This window comes from Lepisosteus oculatus, chromosome 5, assembly GCF_040954835.1.
Source record: "Lepisosteus oculatus isolate fLepOcu1 chromosome 5, fLepOcu1.hap2, whole genome shotgun sequence".
NCBI classification, from domain to species: domain Eukaryota; kingdom Metazoa; phylum Chordata; class Actinopteri; order Semionotiformes; family Lepisosteidae; genus Lepisosteus; species Lepisosteus oculatus.
In genome coordinates, this window is record NC_090700.1 from 29630497 (window position 1) to 29653761 (window position 23265).

At 41.9% G+C, this 23265-nt stretch overlaps 1 protein-coding gene across 2 annotated transcripts in view; it reads left to right on the top strand.

Annotated features, from left to right (window-relative positions):
• The first annotated feature begins 9355 nt into the window (after positions 1-9355).
• The window catches only part of pacsin1b (protein kinase C and casein kinase substrate in neurons 1b), a 101800-nt gene continuing 87890 nt past the window's right edge, over positions 9356-23265 (top strand). For both annotated transcript variants that reach the window (XM_015342304.2, XM_015342305.2), the window contains exon 1: positions 9356-9535. The gene's annotated coding sequence lies outside the window, so the exon portion shown is untranslated. The remainder of the gene's footprint in view (positions 9536-23265) is intronic.

Sequence of the window (23265 nt, forward strand, 5' to 3'; positions counted from 1 at the left end):
AAGGACCGGGAGAATGCTGCCGCTCGTGCATAGGGGGCGCCATGTTGTACGGAATAGCGAACGAGGTCTATATTTATCGCAATTTAGTCAAGATTACACACCATGCAGAGATATAAAAAGAGCAATCAAACACGTACAAACAACAATCTGCATCGATTAAAACCAGTTGAATAAAAATCTATCTGATGGAAGTAAAATACATAATCCAGGGAGTAGAAAAGCAAATAACTGTTCCAAGGAATATCTGTAACAACAAAAGTGCTGGAGATTTCAGGGAGCCTACTGTAGCATAAGAATAAGTAGCTCATCTAAACGGGCATGTTGTGTAAGACAAAGGCTTCAGCTTTGTGGGCCGCTGGAAAGTTTTCCATGGAAAAGGACCATTAGGACAGATGTAGAAGATTTAATCTAAATGACAAGGGCCCTAGCTGTTGCGGTACAAGCATTCCCAATGAAATCCAGCAACATTTAAACTAGAAGCAGGGGGGTGGAGCCAATGAAAGTCCATGAGGAAGGTACACGGAGATCAAAGACCTAAGGAGAACCAAAGGGAGAACTGAACAAAGAACCAAGTCATACAGTACTTCTACCCGAGTACTTAGAATGCTTTCTGTTATGCTTAACATCTAAATGCTCTGATGCTTAGTGTTAGAAACAAACTAGATGAAACACAAGCTGCCGCATTAGCAGGTAATCACGATGTAATTGAAAACACAGAAATATGGCTAACTGAGAGTGATGGAGGAGGGCCAGCAGCCATATCACCTTGCAACTCACAACTGGCAACCCACTGAAACTAATCAGGTGTGAGCCTGGTCAGTACCTGGATGGGAGACCTCCTGGGAAAAACTAAGGTTGCTGCTGGAAGAGGTGTTAGTGGGGCCACCAGGGGTTGTTCACCCTGCAGTCCAGGTGTGTCCTAATGCCCCAGTATAGTGACAGGGACACTATACTGTAAATAAGCGCCGTCCTTCAGATGAGACGTAAAACTGAGGTCCTGACTCTCTGTGGTCATTAAAAATCCCAGGGTGTTTCTCGAAAAGAGTAGGGGTGTAACCCCGGCGTCTTGGCCAAATTTCCCATGCCTCCTAATAATCCCCCTCTACGAATTGGCTACATTACTTTGTTCTCCTCCCCCCCCCCCCCACTCCGACGGCAGGCAGAGCGACGCACCGGTTGGAGTATTCTTGGTCGCAGTTAATGGCAACGTCAGCTCAAAGACTTGGTTCAAACCCAAATGGAGATGGGCGTGCCGACAAGCGGACCCTGCTGATGCGGGATTAATGCTAGGAAAGAGAGAGAGAGTGATGGAGGAGAATGCAGTATCATCCGATACACTCTATTCCAGGAAAGAGAAGAGAGCACAAGGTGTAGATTTATATATTTCGAAAAGACTGCTTAGGCTCAGAAATTTAAGCCAGTGGAAACAAGAGTCTCTGAATCGTGTGGGTCAGACTTCTAAAAATCATTCCAAAGGAGTTTGCTATAGGCTGCCAAAAGCAGATGTTGATTGCAGTTTGACACTCTATAAACAAATGAGGAATTTTAGTGCAAAAGATGAAGTCGTTTTTTTACGGATATATAGGACAGACTATAGGAAAAAGAACTATAGGCATGTCAGCAGCAGAAATTGAATTGTGCACGTTTAATGATGTTTCTTAATCAGCTTGACAAAACACCTACAGAGGACAATGCTTGTACATATCTGGTAACGACAGACAGAAGCAAACAGGTTGAGAGAACCATATGGGACCTCTGATCATGATATGGTGTACTTTGAACTATATTTTGGAACTGTGACAGGGATAAAGAGAGATAAACAGGAGATAGGACAGGTAATGAAATCACTGGGAAACAGTTGGCTACAGTATAAACTGATTTGAAGCACAGAACAAATTTATCCCAAAAGTGGGTAAACCAAGCTACAAAATGTGTCTCAAATAGTTCAAAAAATGTAAGAGAAAAGAAAGAGTCTTATAAAATGAAAAGGAGTACAATAAATTGCAAGCACACAAAAGGAAGGCCAAGAAAGGAATTGAAATGAATATTGCAGTGGAAGCTAAAATTAAAATATAAACATTTCCTTTCATTGCTACAACAGTAAAACAACTGTCAAGGGTGAAGTAAGATATATTTGGACCAAAAATGGAAACATCTACAATACAAAGGGAATGGCTGATGTCTTAAATGTGTTTCACTGAGGGGCCCACTAAGGAATAAAGTCAACAATATACCTTAGGCAGCCAAAAGACAAGCTTCTGTATTAAATAATAAAAGATCAGAAAAGGCAAACATATTCTGGGCACAAAAAAACACTCAGGATATAAAGTATTCCTGACAGGGCCTGATGATTAACAAACTAACAATTGTTCTCAAGGAATCTAGAGACGTTACTCACGAGACTTTAAGGCTACAGACGCTAAAGACAGGGGTGATAGCCATGGACAGAACACTGCTAATGTAGTGCTCATCCATAAGAAGGCTGAGAAAACGGAATCAATATCTTTCTAAATTTGACTTCTATTAATCTAAGATAATGTAAACAGTTAACATGAACTGAGAAAAGTTAGGTCTTGCCTAACTTAAGACAGAGCATGTGATATGGCATATTTAGATTTTCTTTTGATAAAAGTCCTCATAATGTATATGGGGGTGTACAGATTTAGAATTTGTTAATTGTTTGATATACTGTATACTGTATATAGATTCCAGTATAGTTAATAAACAAATCCTATTTGCAAATCAAATTAGGAGGTTTAGCAAGCACAGCAGAAGCAATTAAAGACATTCAAATATATTTAGATACAATTCAAGAGTGGAGTAACGCCTGGCAGATGATGTTTAAAGTAGACAAGAGCAGGTTTTGCAAGCAGGTAGCAAAACATAAACTATAAGTACAAAACGGGAAATGTATTAAAAAAGACTCCAGTGTTTATGTTGGCACACATTCTAGACAATGTGGGGAAGCAATAAGCAGACAAAAATTAGAATTTATAGATATAATGAAGAATTAAAAATGTAGAATGTTAGAGAGAGAGAGCATAATTTGTCATATGAACATTGTACATTGGGATTCTTGTTCAAGATGTTCTCTTGCACAGTACAATAAAAAAACACTTTCACACAATGTGCACACACACGTTTCAAACCAGTTAATAAGAAAAAATGATAGCAGTACAATAAAGCACATCAACATACAACTGGAAGGACAGAACGACCAACACACAGGACGATAGATACATGGTGGCCAAGAGGAGGTGCACAGTGAGGAGGTGCGTTGAATTCTGAATTTCAAAGGATGTTGTGTTAAAAACGTATGACATAAATAAGGCAATTGTGCAATTGTGGTCTTCTCATTATAGATATAATACTGCAGATCCAGAATCAGTCAGAGCTGAGCATCCAGATACTGTACATTCTGGGGCTTTAAGGAAATTCCTACACTTGACAAGGCCAGGAGGAACAGAATCTCTTTAGTCTTGAACAGAGAGGACTGCGAGGGGCCCTGATATAGTGATTGAAAATCTTCAAAAGCCCTGACAAAGTCAGGCCAGCAGATTTCTTCAGAATGAAAAGTGAAACATAAACCGGAGGACACAAGTGGAAACTACATCAAAGGGTTGTGGGAGTGTGGAACAAGCAATCCAGCCATGTTGTCAAAGCCAGCAGCCTCAATGTAGAATGAGATCCTAGATTCATAAGTTACTTGGATCAGTTAATTACCAGCTATCAAACAGGCTAGATGGGCTGAATGACCTCCTGAATTGAATTTCAACTAATTTATAGCCATCCATGTTGGAATTTCAACTAAACAGTGCAGTTTTGTATGGTGTGTAAAATTATCTTTGAAAGTTTGTAAATTACATGTTAACCTGTCAGTAGTGTAAAACTACAGCACAGGCCTTTACACTGTTATTGGGTTTAGATTTTCCATAAAGTATTAAAAACTATTACATGTATTTGTTTACTTTTTTAAATCAATAAACGTGGGTACAAAATGCAGAGATTCAAAATAAAAAAGCACCACAAGTAAAAACACCTTTGGACAATTTTAAGCAACGGGTGTGAACTTTGCTAAAATAATTTTGTCAACATTTCTGTTAAGTACTGTACGTAGGCAGTTGGAAAGTTATTTCAACTCGAACCGCTAGAGGTCAGCATACGAGAGTATTTGGACACGCTGCTGACGAAAACGTAGGGTCACCGGGTTCTTGTATCATTCACGCATTTAACATAATAACGTTTTTGAGCTTAATTGGTGAAAGTTATGTTCTGATTTAGATGCTTCTCAATGATTTAAAAACCTGAAAAGAGGTTTATACTCATTTGTCAATTGAAAAACTATTTTATCCAGCTCGGGTGACCTGCTGGTGTAGAATCACTTACAGTAGGATCTGTGCCTCAGCCAGAACCGGTTAAATCAGCGGTTTGAGGAGACACAATAAAAAAACAGCTGTCTTGTCCTCGCCAGCAGATGACATACTGTAGCCATGGGTGTCCACCACCAGGCTTGCCCAACCCTGCTATATTCCTTGAGGGGGACACAGGGGAGAGCTAGTCTGATAGTCCCAGCTTTCCCACTCTGTTCTTCATTTGTGCTCAGAAAAAAACACTGACGTGCAGTGTGTCCCACTGTAGAAGATAGTGCAAAATTCCCAGAATACTAATTCTGACACAGAGGTGATGCCTGGAAGAATAACAGACTCTCACATTGAGGAGACATGTAATGCTGGAAGTGATTTCTGCAATGTTAGAACTAGATTCTGTACTGCCGCACAGGTGTCAGTACATGATGACATGTGTGGATTTGGATATTAAGTCTTTCACTTGTAAATATCTACGTGAAAAGTTAGCAACAATACAATTCTGCTTTTATACAATACAGGGAAGTGTGAGATGTATTTCAATGTGCAGGTAAAATCTTTACTTTAACTGCCCAAAGCTCAGCAACCAGCCACCCCTGATAGTGCAGTATCAGGGCTGTGCCAGCGCAGGTCTCTGCTCTGTAATCAGCACTGCTCAGTAATTAGTCCTTTCCAACAGCTGCAAGCTTCCCAGCCTGGTGTGAGCCAGTGTGTCCATGTGCATTCCAACACCCTGGCACTTACAAAGAAAAAACCTACAAGGTGATAACTTTACTTGGCCATTGCACCTGAAGAGAACCCCTGAAAGGATCAGATGAAGCAAGACCATCAACAACATTTGAATAAAAACGGTCATTCTGAGTGCTGCCTGCATGCAGGGGTTAGCATTGTTGTGTTGGGGCCTTTGGTTCAATTCCAGACCTGAGGTGCTATCTGTATGGAGTTTGTATGTTCTCCATGTGTTCACAGGGGTTTCCTCCAGGTGTTCCGGTTTCCTCCCACAGTCCAAAGACATCCAGGTAGGTTACTTATTTTCTGGGAAACTTGGCCCTAGTATCTGTGTTTGTGTCTGTATGTACCATGTGATAGACTGCTGTCCCATCCAGGGAGTATCCTGCCTTGCATCTGTTGCTTGATGGGATAGGTCTGGGTTTCTGTGCCACTGAAATGGATGAAGTCATTAGAAGATGGATGGATGATAAGGTTTTCAATTATGTCAAAGCTATGTCAGTCTTCAAGAAAGGGGAAAATTCAACTGAAGAAACTACTCAGGGATCTGCTGTACATTCCAGGCGAAATCAGCATAAAATTCCTCCCGGTCCGTCTAATTCCTCTAGATGAAGAGGTTCTCTCAGAATCCCCATGTGGGTTCAGACACTCGGGAAGCACAGCCAACAGGATTTTTGAAGTCTTTCAGTTACAGGAAAAATGTAGAAAAAGAGACCAACCCTTCTGCTGCTTCTTTATTTTCGCAAAAGGGTTTTTGACTCTGAATGGTGAGGCACTCAAAAAGATCCTCCTGATGAATGGTGCTCCTCATGATAATATACGTGCAGTGGTCCTCAACTATTCATTCAGGATTCATTAAAGAGCCTTTTGAAATCCAGACAGGAGTTAAACAAGGGTTTCTCACCTCCCCAAGCTAGTATCCAATATTTCTGAGCAGCATGCTCATTGGATTGCATGCAAGCTCCCTCCTGGGGGGTTCAGATGACTTGCTGAATACACAGCAAATTACTCAAACTTCAAGTCCAGTCCAAAACTAAAACCACCCTCACTTTTGTCACCAAACATCAGTATGATGCTGCACTATGGGCCTTCTCAGAAACATATCAACACCTACTGTAAGTGCAAATACATTTACTGAGGTGCATGAGAAGATGGGACTTAGACTTAACATTCAGGAGTCCACTGTCTGCCAACACCGAAGCTAAAGGGAAGGTTTACTGCACAGTCATCTTTCCTTCATCGCTGTACAAGACTCAGACATACAGGACACACTTAAAAGGACTGGAGTTGTATCACCTAAGTTGTTGGCAGAAGATCTTACAAGTGGGAGGACAGACACGCCAACACCAGTATTGTTTCCTAAGCAGGAACCCCAGCACTGAAGCTGTGATCATCCCCCATGAGCTCCATTGAGTGGGTCATGTCACCCAGATGTAAGACAGCAAGCTTGTAAAAGGTTCTCAAGGTTAAGCCAAGACAATTGCTGCAGAGGAGGACAGAAGAAGGATGTCAGAGTTATGGTAGAGGCAGATGTGAAGAAATGCAATGCCTGTGTCAGCTGGGGGAGATCATGGCCCGTGACTGAGCCAAATGTAGGAGGAATATCTCCGAAAGAGCCCGATACTTTGAGAATCAAAGGGATGAGAATGAGGAAGCACATATATGGAGGAGAGCTCACAGTGACAGTTTCTAAGCACTGTGAGATGTTTTAAATAAGGAAATGTGGATCTTATTTTGTGTAGATTATGATGTATGTTGTATCGATTACATATTCATCTAGGTATGCTATTAATTTTCCCGTTTTTACTGTACTGTGCTTTGACATTATTTCTTATGAAAGGTGCTTTAGTATAGTAGATACAAAGAGGAATTATATCTAATTATTTGTGTACATTATAAACATGTTTACTAGTACATGTTCAAATACATGCCAAACCAGTCATTGCATCATGGGCCTGTTCTGATGGACAGTCAAAAGCGACCTACATTCATCTGTATATTCAATTTATACCTGCTGTACTACAATCAGGCTTGTAAATAGTTGTTTAAAACCCTGTAATAAAGGCTCATTGAAACTAGCTCATATCTGACCGGCAGGCTTTTCTGGAGCTTGATCACAACGCATGTGGTGACCAGAGAGTTAAAGAACACCACAGGACAGACAGCAGCCCCCTTTGATTACAATGGGCTTTTTGCAGCTGCTGCCCTAACGTTCTTTGACAGAAATAGAAAAGGCTTTTTTATTTTGCACTGGCACTCTCCAGGCAGCCATGACATCAAGCTAGCTGCTCCAAAGAACAATCATTTCGGAGCACTTAGAACACAGCGTGTGGGGTCTGGGATGCCTGATGGGTAATTTAAGCACAGCCTCCTCGTGCATCTGACAAGGAAAGTACACTAGCATTTAGCTCCTTCGCCTTTATACAATCTGCAAATATGCAAAGCTCTAAAAAGACCTGCTAAAAAGTTGACAACGCCAAGATTTGAAAGAAATAGCCCTCCGAATTTAACCCTGGCATGAGACCCTGATTACTGTATTTGAGAGAAATAGGGTTTTCCTTCAACATGCTCAGAGACTTGCACAATTTTAAAATGCTCTGTGTAGCATTTGGGGTGCACAGTGGCACGGAGGTGAATGCTTCTGTATCAGTGCTTGGTTCCTGGGTGTGATTCTAACCTGCAGTGTCTTCTGTGTGGAGTTTGCATGTTCCCCTCCCACTCACCCACAAGGTCTTTTTCTGGGCACGCCAAGACATACTGGCTATCCTTCCTTTCTCTGTGGCCGTTGTAAAGGGTTTTGGAAAGAGAAATTCCCTTTCTTTGTGGAATTTCTAGCATTCATACACCTCCTGCAGTAGGAATCCCCGATTCTGTTCCTGCATGGCCAGTTCCTGGTTTTTCTTCCAACCGACCTCTCAGCTTGTCTAGTTGTTTATTTAATTGGATAACTGTGGGACTTCAAAACAGACTACAAGGTTTTTCATAAGCAGCTATCCTCTTAATTTTGTAAAGTTGTAAGCACTTTTTAAGTAATCAAAAGCAAAATTTCTTGAGAAAAATATATATGTAGAAATAAGAAAATAATGAAGTTGTTTTATTTGATTAATTACCAAGCTTGGAACAAAAACCAGTGAGTTTAAAATACCTGTCTGACAGGGTTAAGTAAAGGAATACACGTAACATGCTAGTTTCCCTTATCTTCAGAATCCATCCACCTGACAAAAGTAAAAATGTCGGGAAAGAAAATGGTCCCTATAGTTTAGGAACACGGCAGTTTAAAATAATCCAGCATAAATATGCTGTGTGTAAACTTCTGTTATAACAATGATGCTCACATTAATTTTGTCAATAATCAACAAATATATTTATTTTCTGTTTATGGATTGAAAAGCTTACACCGACAGTAGTACCTTAGATAATGGAGGGCTAACAATGGAGTAATTAACACTGAATTTAAAATTAAAAGTAATATGTATTACAAAGTAATATAATGACCGTTATGGTCTGACCAGACGACAATAGAAGCCATTTTATTATCATACAGTTATTAAGTGGTATTAAATAAAGTCTCAAGAGGAGCTTTCTAGAAGGTTTCATGAGAGACAGAGACCCAGATGAAAGCAGCACGTTGCGGTTGTTTATAGCGTAGCTGATGACAATAAGAAAGAAACCCTAAGCTGTTGTTACATAATTATTCAGAAGCGTAACCTCTTTAACATGCAGAAGGATGAGTAGTTAGCAGACAGCATTTCGTAATGATAGTAAAGTGCGGCGTATAAAAATATGTATCTGAGATGATCTGACAGAAAAACATAACATACTGTCTATATTTCAACAATGAAGGCTTATGTAAGTTATTAACACTTTCTGCTTCAAACTGCATTGTTCTAACCTTGTATCGGGCACACGTTGATCACAATGTACAGCGAATTACTGTATGTATACCAATATTGCAGGCAATAACCTTTTCTGATTGTAAATAATGATTAACAATAATCCCTGATATTGAATCTGCATTACAGCGACTGTATATCAAATTAATTCTGTGGGCTCCCATTCTCCTGCTGCTACTTTTATTATCAACACCCACATTTACTAATAACCGTTCTAATAATATTAATAACACTATACAGTACTAGATTACATCGTGTACATATCCGCACATCAATTTTTCATTTCTCTGTTTTCCTTCCTCGTGAAAAGCGGCTCCTTCCATGGCTGTAGCTCATCCTGTCGGTTATTAATATGTAACAGCAGGTCTTCCAGTAGGACCGGCCCCTGTCTATTTGTGTATGCGTGATACTCTCAGCCCACTCGCGCAGCGCGTTCCTCGCCAGCAGCGGATGCAGAGAGGCGCTTGCAAACACAGGGTCACCTTCTGTCACTGCTACGAGAGAGACAAGCCCCCAACGGCTCCCGGTCCGGCTGGATTACCCCAAACAGTAAGTCGGTGATGCAGTATTGACAGGAAAACGTCTGTATTAAACAGCATTTCAGTCTACATCGTTCATAAACCACCGCTCAGTGCTTAAGACGATACGATGCAGCATTACTGTAGTTCGCCTGCTGGTTTGTGTTTCGTCTGTATTGTTCGTTCAATTCGAGTAAAAAGGCTTGGTCTCCGCTTCCTTATTGCATGGCATCTCAGTCAATATGTTTGAATAATAAGGGTCCTCATTGCTCAGTATCCCGTTAGTTTTGGGGGTTGGTGTATACGGTCGATTGATGGTGACTTAACCTTGTGGTTTGCCACGCGAGCCTTTCCTTGTTGTTGTTTCCCTGCTGGAGGTACAAATCGGAGAATTTCGCGTCGGTCGGTTTTTTTTGCGTACGTGAAGCGTATTTCTTTTGCCATCAATTATGGCGATTTATGTTTTTACAATAAGGGAACTAGTGAAGGGATTTTTATCGTAATACGTTAAAGATATTTCGGTCATTGCTGTATATGACGTGATAAACATTGAAACAGTATGTGCAGGTCTTGCATAGTGGAGAAACGAATTTGGAGGAAACTTGTGATGAGGCTATACCCCAAACGTTGTGTTGACTGTGCGCCATACTTTACGTGTTAAAGGAGTCAATAATTTTTAAAAACCAACTTGAAGATGTATTTCCGCAGTAGGATTTCACGGCACCCAAATCATGACAGAAGACAGCAGTCCGGTGAAATGACGTGCGTTTCAATCCTGTGATTACAGCAGGGTGCCGAGAACCGGGGCGCCGGGCAGGGAGCGTTCCGACAGCCCCGTGTTGAGATAGCGAGATAAACAAACCCGTTGTGCAGGCGGAGGAATAACCTCCTCCACCTTTAGTTCACCTGCAGCAAGTACAGGGTGATACCACAGGGTCATTTAATCTGTCCGAGTCGGTTTCACATCGTCAGGGGTAATTTTTAAATGTTTTTACACAGTGTACTCGTGCGACGAAATCATGCAAGACATCTAATACCTAAACTGAAACAGGACGTTATTTTAACTCTCAAAATGTCGAGTAACATGAACATAATGTACAGTTTATGTATTATGTATAAATTACTGTTAATGAATTGGGTCTGTGGTGTTTATGTTGTAATACAAAACATACTAATTTAACGCTCATTAGACCAGTAAATAAAGGCTATTGTCTGAATTAAAATTCGAACTCTAATCAAAGTATAGAAAGGGAGATTGAGTTATGCACAAGGTGTTGACACCGATTAGGTGTTGGTATTTTTTCTGCTTTATTGTATTTACTTATCTGTCTGACCACAGCCAGCAATTGCAAGCCAGCAGCAAGATGATGCCCCAAATAGTTTTTGTATTCAGCCTATCGTGTTTTTCCTGGGGCGATCCAGTGTATCGCGTACATCCAGTACATGAGAGGCTCAGAAGATCTCAGGAGAGCGGTAACGGGTGACGTCATCACGATGCTGTGGTGAATGGCAATTCGCGTGCAGGAAGCCCTCATGACAATCCAAAACACAGCTCACTTAAGGTCTTTTTCTATGAATGATCTTACTGTTGTAATATGGAATTCCAAGTGCAAATTGATTATTTTTACAGCATGAAACGTTGAAATAACAGTCGTTATTGTAGTTTAAAAAATAATGCTAATTGTACTTTTAAGATTATCATAATACCCTACTGCACTATCTTGTACTGACTTTTATTTGTTCTAAACAGGAGGAGTACAGCAGTAATTCTCTTAAATATATTGTTCAAACTTTTAAAATATATTTATTTCAAAACAATACATAGGGGTAGCATTACTGCCTCGCAGCACTGGGTCCCTGGGTTCAGTTCTAGACCTGGGGTGCTATCTGAGTGGAGTTTGTATGTTCTCCCTGGGTTCACATTTTTTCTGCATCCTCCTGTTTCTTCCCACAGTCCAAAGACATACTGGTAGGTTGATTTGCTTCTGGAAAAATTGGCCCTGGTGTGAATGTGTGAGTTTGTGTCTGTGTGTGCCCTGTGATGGACTGGTATCCTGTCCAGGGTGTACCCTGCCTGCACCCATTGCTTGCTGGGATAGGCTCCAGCTGCCCCATGGCCCTAAATTAACAGAAGCGGATAGAAAATGGATGGATATATGGGTAGCATTGAATCCACAGTTCCAGATTCCTAAATATAGTTTTTGAGAGGTTGGGTGTTTTACAACCCCTCTCTCTCTGTGACTGTGAAACAGCCTTCCTAACACTGAGACTCTCAATCTGTTATCACTTTTTAAATTGTCTTCTTAAAAGAGTTTTTTATAAAGAGTCATTTTACAATATCTGAGTAAAGAGTGGTAGGCTATTTGTCCTTGATTTTTGCTGATATTTTTATTTCTGTGGTGTGCTTTGAGATGTGATGTAAGAATAGGATATTTGACTAAGAACGTCTACTGATGCCATCCAGATGTTTGGATTTTGGGGGTTTAAGTCTTCAGAGAGAAACATGAGTCTATTAGGGTGATACGTGCAGTGGAACAGGCAGTGAAACAGGTTAAAAAATGGAGAAAGTCCTCGCGGAGATTGTGCTCTAGATTGGATCAGTTCAATTCCAGAGCCAGAACGATCGGAAGAAAATTAATCATGTTACATAACACGAGGTCGCCCAGAGGGAGGGAGCATTAATCAGCACAAAAAAGGCAAGAAAGATAGGGCTTTATTTAAAATGTGACACTTCCATCACAATCTTACCGGATCTCAGAAGAGCATTTCGCTCTTTAATCTCTGTGGCATCTGAATGTAAAAGTCCTCTGTCATATGTTCAAGGACCTAGGCTGTTTGGACTTAATGGATGATTGTGTGTATCAGCACTTTAGCTCCTGTTTGTTGAACTGGCAAATACAATTACTTTCTCATTGATTGGTCCTAGTTTTGTACCAAAGACCATACATTTGTCTTAGCTGTACATTTGTGCTGATAAACCCAGTTTTCAACCAGACTTCGGACATTTTCTTCAGTCCTTTGAAGTGAGTAGCCCAAGAAAGGATCTTCTTGGAGACTGGCGCCCAGTCTTATTTTATAAAATACCTGGAAGTCAAGAAGGCTTAGACCTATATGAGGCAACAAAGAAAAAAAACTGTAATCCTGCTCCATCACGAGTTCTGTATTGCCTAAGAGCACACGAGGTCCTCAAATATAAAAATAAATTCTAGGAAGTTGTGTTTTGAAATATGGATATTCCAACCTGAAGAAGGGGGAGCAATGTGTCTTTAACACAAGAGTTATGGAGCAAGCAACACAATGTTGAAGAAACTGGGCTATATACACAAATGGTGAAATGGTTCACTGCAGGCAAACAAGAGAAATTGCTGAGGATTTTTTTTTTTAATTTGGAGGGCCACTGCGATGTACAGTGTTTCTCTTAGGATCTGTCCGAGGTCCTGAATCTGTTCCCTCAGTGAGGGCTGCTGTGTGGGAACTTTGCTGCACTGGAAAAACTCTGGAGGGCTGGGAGGGGGAGTAATCCAATTACAAGAGATAAAAAGACGCTGTCGTGCTGCTAAACTTCATTTTGCAGACTCCTCCTTGACAGCTTTGACCTCTGCAGCGCAGGCAGTGTCCCTGTAGCACTGCTTTGTCTTTACAAGTTCTTGATCTCAAAGCTGGCACTGAAGTAGGTGTTTTACTGTGAAAGACGTTAATAGAGGTGGTTGTCAGTTTCCGATGCCTTTAGCCAGGGCTCTCCAGAGTTGGCATTCCCTGAGTGTGACCTCCCAGTGTCACAAACTGTGGCAAACATTGAGTCAGCACCTATCTAGATCTTACCTTTTCATGCTAAGCTTTTCATTTTAGAATGCTTCCAGTATATTATCTACTGGTGACCCCCAGTGTAGGTGTAATTGCTGTATCTTAATCGGATACATATATAATCTAAATCAGAGTGAATGGGAAGGTCTGGATGAGAGCTGGGAATCTTCACATGCGCCAGATTTGTAGTTACAGTACCAGACTGACTGGCCCTAGTTTTGCTGAAATGCAGATTGTCTTTTAATGTCATATCATAAGCCAAAAAAAAGGGTAATTCTGTATGCTGAGTGTCATTCCACCCATCCATTATCTGAGAGCTGCTTGTTCTTGGTAAGGGCTTCAGTATCCTGGAGCCTCTTCTAGAAGAACAGGGTCCACGGCAGGACTACACTCTGGATAGGATGCCAGTTTGGCACAGAGCAGACCTGGAAGTACCCCGTGACAACTCGGAGATGCCCATTAACGTAGCCAGCAATGCAAATGAGGGAGAACATGCAAACTCCACACAGAAGGCACCCCAACCCTAGATCAATCCCAGGACCGAAGAACTATGAGACTTCAGCTCTAGCTGTGACACCACTATGCCGCCCATGAATGTCCGATGGAAAGGTCTAGCAGATTTCTGAACATAATCAAAATGCATTTAATAGTTATGCAGTAGAGTGAAATATATGAGACAGTATCATATTGCATAAATCCTGAGTTTCAGTATGATTTTTATAGAAGATCAATTGAAAAATGTGCTGATTATCCAGTAGGCCATCGAAGACAACACTGCAAGCAAAGCATGCCAAAATACTTTTAGCCAGGGTTTGGCCTCTCTGTGTCCGCATGGAAGATTGACTCTGAAATGATCTACAACCTCCTCTCAAGAAGTGTTTTTCATAGTAGTCAGTCCACGTGTTAAATGACATTCTAAAAAGCCACAAGGAGAGGATTGCAAAGAACATGCACAATAGCATCTGCAGAAAGGCTACGAGCTGAATGACAGGAATCTGCGAATGAGACGAAAGCTGCTCTTTAAGACAGGAGGCAATCAAGAGAGATGGCTGAAAGAATGACTGAGGGTGGTAGGCAGCTGTTCATAGCTGTTTAAATCATCAATAAGAGTAACGAGCAGTGCGTTCGACATTAGCTTCCCACTTAATTATGCATCCTTTCTTTAAGAATAATGGCATGACTAAACAGGGCTTCCTTTCATTAGTCTCAAAGGAACGCCTCATAACTGAAATGTTGCTTCCTATTCTAACCCTTGTTGCCAAATGCAAATTGGTAGTCAGGTTCAAGACGGAAGAATGGTATTTGAACAGGTTAGTAGCTGTTTGCACACAGCTAGGTGTGCAGAATCTTGTGTGGAAAAATGCACAACTGTTCGTAATGTTCCAAGCCAGTGGAGAGAACACTGCGTTGACAGTAAAGCGAGCTAACTAAGGACATGCACTGTGAACTCTGGTCATGTAGGAAAAAGTGCTTATTCCACTGAATATTTTATTAGTGATGGGGGGGAATGGTGGTGCAGTGCTTATCATTGCTGCCTGCTTGGGCCCTGGGTTCAGTTCCTGAAGTGGGGTGCTATCTGCATGGAGTTTGCATGTTCTCTCCGCGTTTGCATTGATTTCCTCCAGGTGCTCCAGTTTCCTCCCACAGTCCAAAGACATACACGGAAGTTGATTATTTTCTGGGAAACTTGTCCCTAGTATCTGTGTTTGTGTCTGTATGTACCATGTGATAGACTGCTGTCCTGCCTTGCATCTGTTGCTTGATGGGATAGGTCTGGGTTTCTGTGCCCCTGAAAGAGATGAAGTCATTAGAAGATGGATGGATGATAAGGTTTTCAATTATGTCAAAGTTATGTCAGTCTTCAAGAAAGGGGAAAATTCAACTGAAGAAACTACTCAGGGATCTGCTGTACATTCCAGGCTGGCCGTGGTGTGAGTGTGTGTGTCTCACCTGGATGAACTGGTGTCCCATCTAGGTGTTTGTAAGAATAGGTTCCCCCATGACACTGAATTAGATGAAGTGGTTAGAAATTTGATGGATATATGGCACGCTCAATTAGCTGTATTTCTACCTCTGGAAGAACTGACATATGATCCCTATTCAAGAGCTGAGCACGTTTGGGAGATCTGGACACCCCTTTTGATTTAGTCACCTTTCTTAATTCAGTCAATATTGTTTTCTTTCTTTCTAGTATAATTTTGGTAATGGAGGGCTGTGCAATTGTGTCCCTATATACCATAACACATTACTATTTAGTTTATTTCCTTTTGTATCAATGGATGATGATGTGATTTTATTCTGAATGATGGGTATGCTGTAAACGGACTACTTATTGTTACTGTTACTGTTGAAAGCAAATTACAAAGAACATTATAAAATGTGGACAAAAGAAAATTGATGGATGAACGGACTAGGGAGGAATACATTGGTAATGGGCTGCCTCCTATTCAAAACCCCTCCGAAATAAGATGTTAGAAATCTCACTTATAAAATCTCAAATGCCATTCAGTCTGTCTCTAATCACACAAGCTATCCCTGTGAAATCCATCTGGACCAGTCTCACTGAGTCGGTTTATTTCTTACATTTTTATCATTTCTGTTAGCATTTGGTATGCAAATACAGCAGCAGTGCTTTTAAAATACGGCTGGCTTTGTTTATCTTCGTGATGCAACACCCGCCGCACTTTCTCCAGTGAAGGTTTATGGCGAAAAATTGGTCTTTTATTTGCAGCTTGTGTTCTTGATGGTCTTTCTTCAGCTTTTTCGTTGGCAGAACAAAGAGACTGGAGTTTGTGATCCAGCACGCGTAACGCACTTGTCATGTTGCCACTGTCTTCATACAGTCCTTGAAGTCGCAGTTGAAAGGGTGGTGGGTGGTGATCTGCTGGATGACTGCAGCGAAGGGAATGGAAAACACTCGCACACGCAGCATAATGCAAACCGAACTTATAATCCACGTCATGTTGACAAATTTGCCTTGGTTTCACAATTAACAGCTTTAGATCAATAAGCACAGCAATTGACTGAATTGTCATCCAGTCATGCAGATTTGCCAAGTATTTCTTTATTATATGCTGCCCCCTGTTGACATTTTTATGTCAGGGGAAGAAAAAGGACATGCAGACAGGTTCCTGCCACCCGCCCAGCCATTCAGCTGTTGACATGCTGCATGAAGGAACGGGCTTACTTTCACTGTCTACCCTGCGAAGCTGTCTGACCACCACACACATTTCTGGGGCTCAGCTCGTGCCCAGATATCGCAAATATCAAATACTTTTTTTGTGAGATTGCCCGTTTCAGGCTGGAAAAGCAATTAGGAGAAGCTAAGTTCTTTATGCGTTGCTCCTTTTCCCTGAAGGAGCTTGAAAAAGGCAAAACTGCCGCTTTTCAGAAAATGGCCGCCATTGTTTGGAATGGTGTTGACCCCAGCCCTGAGGTGTGCAATATTTTATGGGTAAGCAAATAGGGTCAGTTCTTCTAAATATCATGCTACACTTTAGGTGTTTTTTAGTATGGTATTAGAACAGGCTAGATTTTGAAGCTGTGTGTTTGTAAGCTGAGGGTTGGCATTGTGGTGCAGTGGTTAGCATTGCTACCTTACAGTGCTGTGACCCTGGGTTCAATTCTTGACGTGGGGTGCTGTCTGCATGGAATTTTTCATGTACTCCCTGTGTTTGCATTGATTTTCTCTGGGGGCTCCAGTTTCCTCACACTTCTGTCACGAACACGGACTGAGATCCATGTCAGATCTTGTAGAAGACCCTATGCGATGCGGTAAGAGCTGGAAAAACAGGAGGCGTGGTAAAAGGGAACACACAGGGGTTTAATAGTGCACAAAATAATAGTGACAATCCGTGAGACAGTGAACGGGGAAGACAGAACGGCATCAAAATCCAAACGGGTCCAAGGGCAGGTCTGGGTACAGTCCGAGAGTCCATCAGCGAGAAATCCATCCTGGGACGCGACAAGGTTAAACTCTCTGGGAGGGGGGAACACACGGAGAGACAAAACATGGAGGTCCAAGGGTGATGGGGCGAGATCCTCCAGACCCCGGGCTCAGGAAGCGGGAGGTGTCGGGAATGAGGCCTATGCCCTCAGGAGACAGACGTAGGGTTTCCTGGTGCTAGGTGGGCCTCGCGACATCTTTACCCTAATGATGAGCACCGAGTACTGGAAGAGCTGGTCTTTAAATAATAAAGCTAAGAGGGTACACCTGGGGAGCTTAACAATCACAAGGACAATAATGGGAGCAGTGGAGCGCACTCTAGGGAGGGATGTCGGGCGTGACAACTTCAAAGTCATACTGGTAGATTATTTGGCCTCTGGGAAAAGTGTACCTGGTGTAAGTGTGTGTGAGTCAAAGTTTGTGTCTGCCCTGTAATGAACTCGTGTTCTATCCAGGGTGTACCCTGCCTTGTGCCCATTGCTTGCTGGGATAGGCTCCAGTTCCTCAGTGACCCCGAATTCGATGAAACGGTTAGAAAATGGAATGATGGATTTATAGCCTGACTTGTGTCAGGAGTTGTAGTACAGTGTGTTTGAAAAGACTCACAAAGAGAAGCTTTTTGGCGAGGTATTCAATGGATTGATGTTTTATCCAGTGCTGTCTTGTCGCATTAAGAAAAAAATAAGAAGAGCTATTTTGTAGTGCTTCACCTGAAAACAGAACTCATAGACTGCCAACTACTGGTCTTGAGCAAGACTACAATTTACAGATCTGGAATCATGTTCTGCTGTTTTCTGATTGCTCCTGCCACTGGAGCCACTTTGAGCAGTAATTTCTCAGTCACATCTTTCAATTAAAAGAGTGCATTGTCCATTAATGTGTTGATTGCTTTTAAATTTCTCTGGGGATGCTGGTTTCAGCTCATTGAGAACAGCTGATTTCAACGTGCCAGGGGCTGGGTTTACCCTGTTGTCCTTAGTGGCAGTCTGCTGAACCCGTTTTGATTGTTCCAAAGAGAATTAGAAAGTGAGAGAAGAAAAGAAGCACCTTTCATTATTCATTTGTTGAACTTATACTTCCAAACTGAAATGCACAAGCCACCCCTGTGATTATCCTTGTCATCTAGAATGTACAGTATGTTCGTTTCTCTTTTTCTCAAAAACAAAAGGTTCTGTTTTTTTTGTTTTTTTCGTAATTAATGAAGCCCATGTGTTATTTACACATATTTTCCTCTGGTAATTGAGAAATGGGAGTGGGATGGGAGAGACTGAAGACAAGTATAGTTTTAATGAGGACTGGCTATCCTCTTTCTATGTGGTGAAACCAGAATGGAAACAGCAGAGCAACTGTGCTGTTGGCCATAAACCAGGCAATTCTGCGTGGGCTTTAAACAGTAGCATGCAGTAGCTCTTGAACGTGTGCCCACTTCAGAGAAAAAGGGACACAGCCTGGATTTGAACCTGTGGTCTCCCGACGAGATGACATGACTTCACAGACATGAGCCTTACTTGGTTTCAGCTGTGGCGTTCACGCCTGGTATGGATTTCAGATAACAGTCACAAGAAGGCATTTATTCTAAATTCAGCTGTCTCCTTAAAGATATTTGCTGTGAAAACAAAATAACAGTATGATTGCATTTTAGTGAGCTCTTTGCTAAGACAAATATTTTTTTCATCCCTCTTATAGATAGATGGAATAATTAAATGGTGTCAGGTGATGTTGCTGCGAATACGTCTTAACCAAGCCTGGGGTATTTGAATCCCAATTGCAATTGTAAACAGACAGCACTGCAGCAGCTGTCAGCTCATTGCCCATGGGAGCAGGTTTGTGATTCATGATGATCAAAATTAGAAATGTTGGAAATTTCTTTACTGTATGATGGTGGGAATCTTCTAGCAGTAGTGAATGCTTTTCAGCTTTTGAGGAATCCTAGTTATCCTGGTTTTGACTTACAGTACATGTGCTAGTGCAGTACGTTCGGATTTGCTCCAGGCAGTTTCCAGTGTGACATCACTTTCAATAACTACTAATCCAATCCAGGGTCAAGGTGGCCAGGAGCCTATCCCAGGACGTATTGGCAAAAGGCAGGGAAGATGTCAGTCCCACGCAGGGCACACATGGACACAAACACACACTCGTACCAGGACCAGTTTTCCCAGAAACCAATCAACCTACTAGTATGTTTTTGGATTGTGGGAGAAAACTGGAGGACCAGGAGGAAACGCCTGTGAACACAGGAAGACCATGCAAACTCCACACAGGTAGTACCCCAGAATTTGGGCCCAGGGCCTCAGAGTTGCAAGGCAACAGTGCTAACCACTGTGCCACCCATGTGTAGCGTAGCCGAGAGCAAATGTTCAAGAAACAAGCACACCTTCAAAAATGAAGCCAAAAACGAGGACAGTTGAGTTCAGCAGCTTGGTGTCCCTCAGCCTAACCTTCATTCAGTGAGTCTGCAAAACCTTCTGTGCTTGGTAAGGCAACACAAGACCAGGCAACCGGAACTCTGCTTGCTATATAAAGCATCACCTGTCAAACCCCCATTCCCCATCCCCTGCCTCAGCTGAGCAGTGAAACCCAAGGAGACACTGCCCTTTAAAAGAGCCCCACCAATTAAAACAGAGGTACTAAAAGGCCATCTCTCTCTGTCTCTCAAGCTATCGAGTTCATATTGATTTACGGACGGTCAGGAGTTACTGAAACGGCTGTAATCGGAACCCATGAAAGGCAGCTAATGAGAGTATTGAGGAAAGCCAATATTGTCCGCAGTAAAGGTGCCATATCCCTGTTGTCATCAGTTGTGCAGAACTGCTGACTCACAGGTTGCCCAGCTTTCGAGTGTTTTCAGAAGGCATGTGGCATAGGAGTGGGTTTGTGACTTAATGAGGGATTAGGGATTTGTGCCACCCAAGAGAGAGAGACAAGGGCTTCTAGTGACAGAACCTGTAACCAATTATTTCTGTTTGGACAAATTTAGCCCTTTCCCAGGTTTTGAAGAAAATGCATCAATTTCTCAAGCAGTGTAGCTGAGCAGGATGATTATAGATGCTGATGAACCAAGTGCTGGCAAAATATGATTATTAGATTTTGTTTAATTGTGGCATTTTGTTATTTGGAGTGTACATCTTTTTGTTGTTGTTTTCACTTCACTATGATGTATTTCTGTGCTAGGAGGTCTGAGCCTCAGTGGTTGTCTTCAGTTTTCTTCTGTTTAGTGAGTGGAAATTGTGTTCAGTTCTACAGCTTGTGTGGTGACTGCCAGTGCAGTTCTCCTACCAGATATACTGTAAGTGAGCTTACTCAGTATTCAAGCAGTCCACTCATTTCTTGCTCCTTTGCACCTATCTTGTCTTATGGATTGCTGAAAAAGTCCATATTAAAGATGGAGTTTGTCTCAATTGCCTTTTACAGCCTTTTAATTTTTTATTTATTGCATTTTCTGTTATCATCGACATTGCTCATCAATGCTGCTGCTTAGATATCACCCAAAATATTCCTGCTCCAATAAGAATTTGTCTTGAGCAATTCCAGGAATTTCGGTACACAGTGCTTCAGCCACGTGCTCTGGATGCCCCCATCTTATTTCCATTCTGGCCTTGGGATGACGTGGAAGAGTTTTACAACAGCGGTCAGTGGAGGAGTTGGCCTGGGTGTTGCTGCTGAGGAGGGTTAATTCACCCGGGTGGGCGTGTCCTGCATTCAGTAGAATGGGTGTGTCTGAGAGCTCAGCCAATCAGAACGAAGATGCGGCTGACACAGGGGCTGCTCATTGTGTAACGTCTGCCAGATACTGTACGGTTAAGAGTAACAGTAGCTGAGGGGTTAACACCTGCAGGCTGCAATTTGTGGTTGAGGCCTGGGCCCTGGAGGTTTCTTGGCTAGCCTCTAGCAACAGCCTGTTAACATCTGATAGGTGCTGGGGGCTGCGAGAATAGTCTGTTTATTAGAGCTGGTGCTGGAGAGAGGGAGTGATAGTCTCAAGAGGATAAGACAGGGCCTGACAGATTGTGAGAAGCCCTGGGGAGCTGGTGGTGGTACCCAGTCAGGAGAGAGGAGATGGGGGTGGGGGGCAGGGATTGTGGATCTAGATAAGGAGCTGGAGCCCAGCTGGGAATTAGGTGTTTAAAAGCCCGGGAAATCGTACTGATCTTGCCTTTGATTATTTTCTATTGTGACAGCCTGATGGAAGGAAAAGATTGCTGCTGCTATTTTGTACCGGATAATTTTTTTTCCTGCTGTTGTTCAATTCAATGTTAAGAAGCAGAAATTCTGTTGTTGCCATCGTTTCTCTAATCCGTCTGTTCATATGTCCATCTAATCTATCTGTGATGCTTGCAAGTGTGAGGTGAAGACTGAAAAGCTCAGAGAGTCACTCCGTGTAACAGTGGGGTTTTCTGCTTTGTTAGATGGAGATTTACTAAAATACCGACATAATTTTAATCAGAAATCTCCAAAATAGCAACACATATATTCTTAAGTTATGTGCCTGCCAACAAAAAAAACGTTTTTAATAATGGAGTTGGCTGGAACTTAAAGGTAACCGAATGTGGCGCTGTGCTCATAAATCAGATTATTGGAAGACCACTGAGTGGGTCTGGTTGGCAGGTCACCTGAGAGACCACCGAGTGGGAAGAGGTCGGTAAGTCACCTCAAGTTCCCTTTTGCTCTCCTACGTTTCTGTCCATATTTCCCATGTACAGTAGGTCTCCTCTCCTTTCCCACAATGCTTAAGTTTGAATTTGGATGTTCAAAGAATTGTCTACAACATGAAAATGAGCAACGTTTATGTCTTTTGTTTTCACAAGGGTGACAGGGTTTTGATCTGGTCTGTCGCTTATTCAGTCTAAGCCCACTGTTCACAGCAGGACTGACAAAATGTCTCTCTTCCCTTTGGAGAGGAACACTCACTACCACATTGATGGAACAGGAAAAGCAATAGTTTGGGTGCTTTCAGCCCACCTCATAATCAAAACTGTCAAGCTGCCTGCCTGCAAACATACAGCTGTTCTGTTCTACCAAGAGAAGCTCAAGAACAGAAGGCATTTCTGCACAGGATAATTCAGCGACTACACACACCAGCACAGATGACTCTGCATTAAAAGTTGCTGTAGTGACAAAAAGGTCCCATCGTACACAATTGCACCCTTCTTAATGTTTCTACGGTTTTTACATGTGATGTAGAGGTGAACAAAGCTGAAAAACGAAGCATGTCACTGGATCTTTTACATAAAAATCTGAAAGGGTTTGTATGGCAGCATAGATTGGCTCACCCCGGGTCAGTTTTAAACCATGTATTTTGCAGGGCTTGCATGCTTTTTAGAAACAGTTGTATCAGTGGTACAGCTGGTGACTGTGTTTGTGCCACATGCTGGTTAATGCTGGTTTATACATAATCACAGGAACAGAGCTGTGTGCCCACTCATCTGGATTGGAGTGGGCAGGGTGTGTAGGAGCATTCAGTTCAATTCAATTGAACTCTACGGCCATGTTCAAACAGAGGGTTCACTTAACAGGGAAAATGGCAGGGAGCTGACAGAAATAATCATTCGGCCTGGGAAATAACTTGTGGAAGTCACACAGAACAAAAAAAACAACAGATTTACTGTGGTGTTTAAAAATAAAACAAGCATCAGGAAAAAAGGTGAATTCAGCTCATGTTTTTGCAGGGCAGAATGATGAAACAGCTGCATGTTGGCCTTTTGTAATTTTCTTTCATGGCTGAACTGCACTGAAGGAGTATAAAAATGTTAATCTGACAAATATTGTTGTACTGTCATGTCAGATTAATCATTTAAATTTTTATTTTCTTTTGAGAGAGCTCTTAATTTTTAGTTTAAATAAACCTAGCTGATGATGATGATTATTATGATTTATAATAATATTAATAATAATTGCTAATACTTATATAGTGCTTTTCTGGACACTCCACTCAAAGTGCTTTACAGGTAATGGGGACTCCCCTCCACCACTAACAATGTGCAGTCCAACCTGGATGATGCGATGGCAGCCAT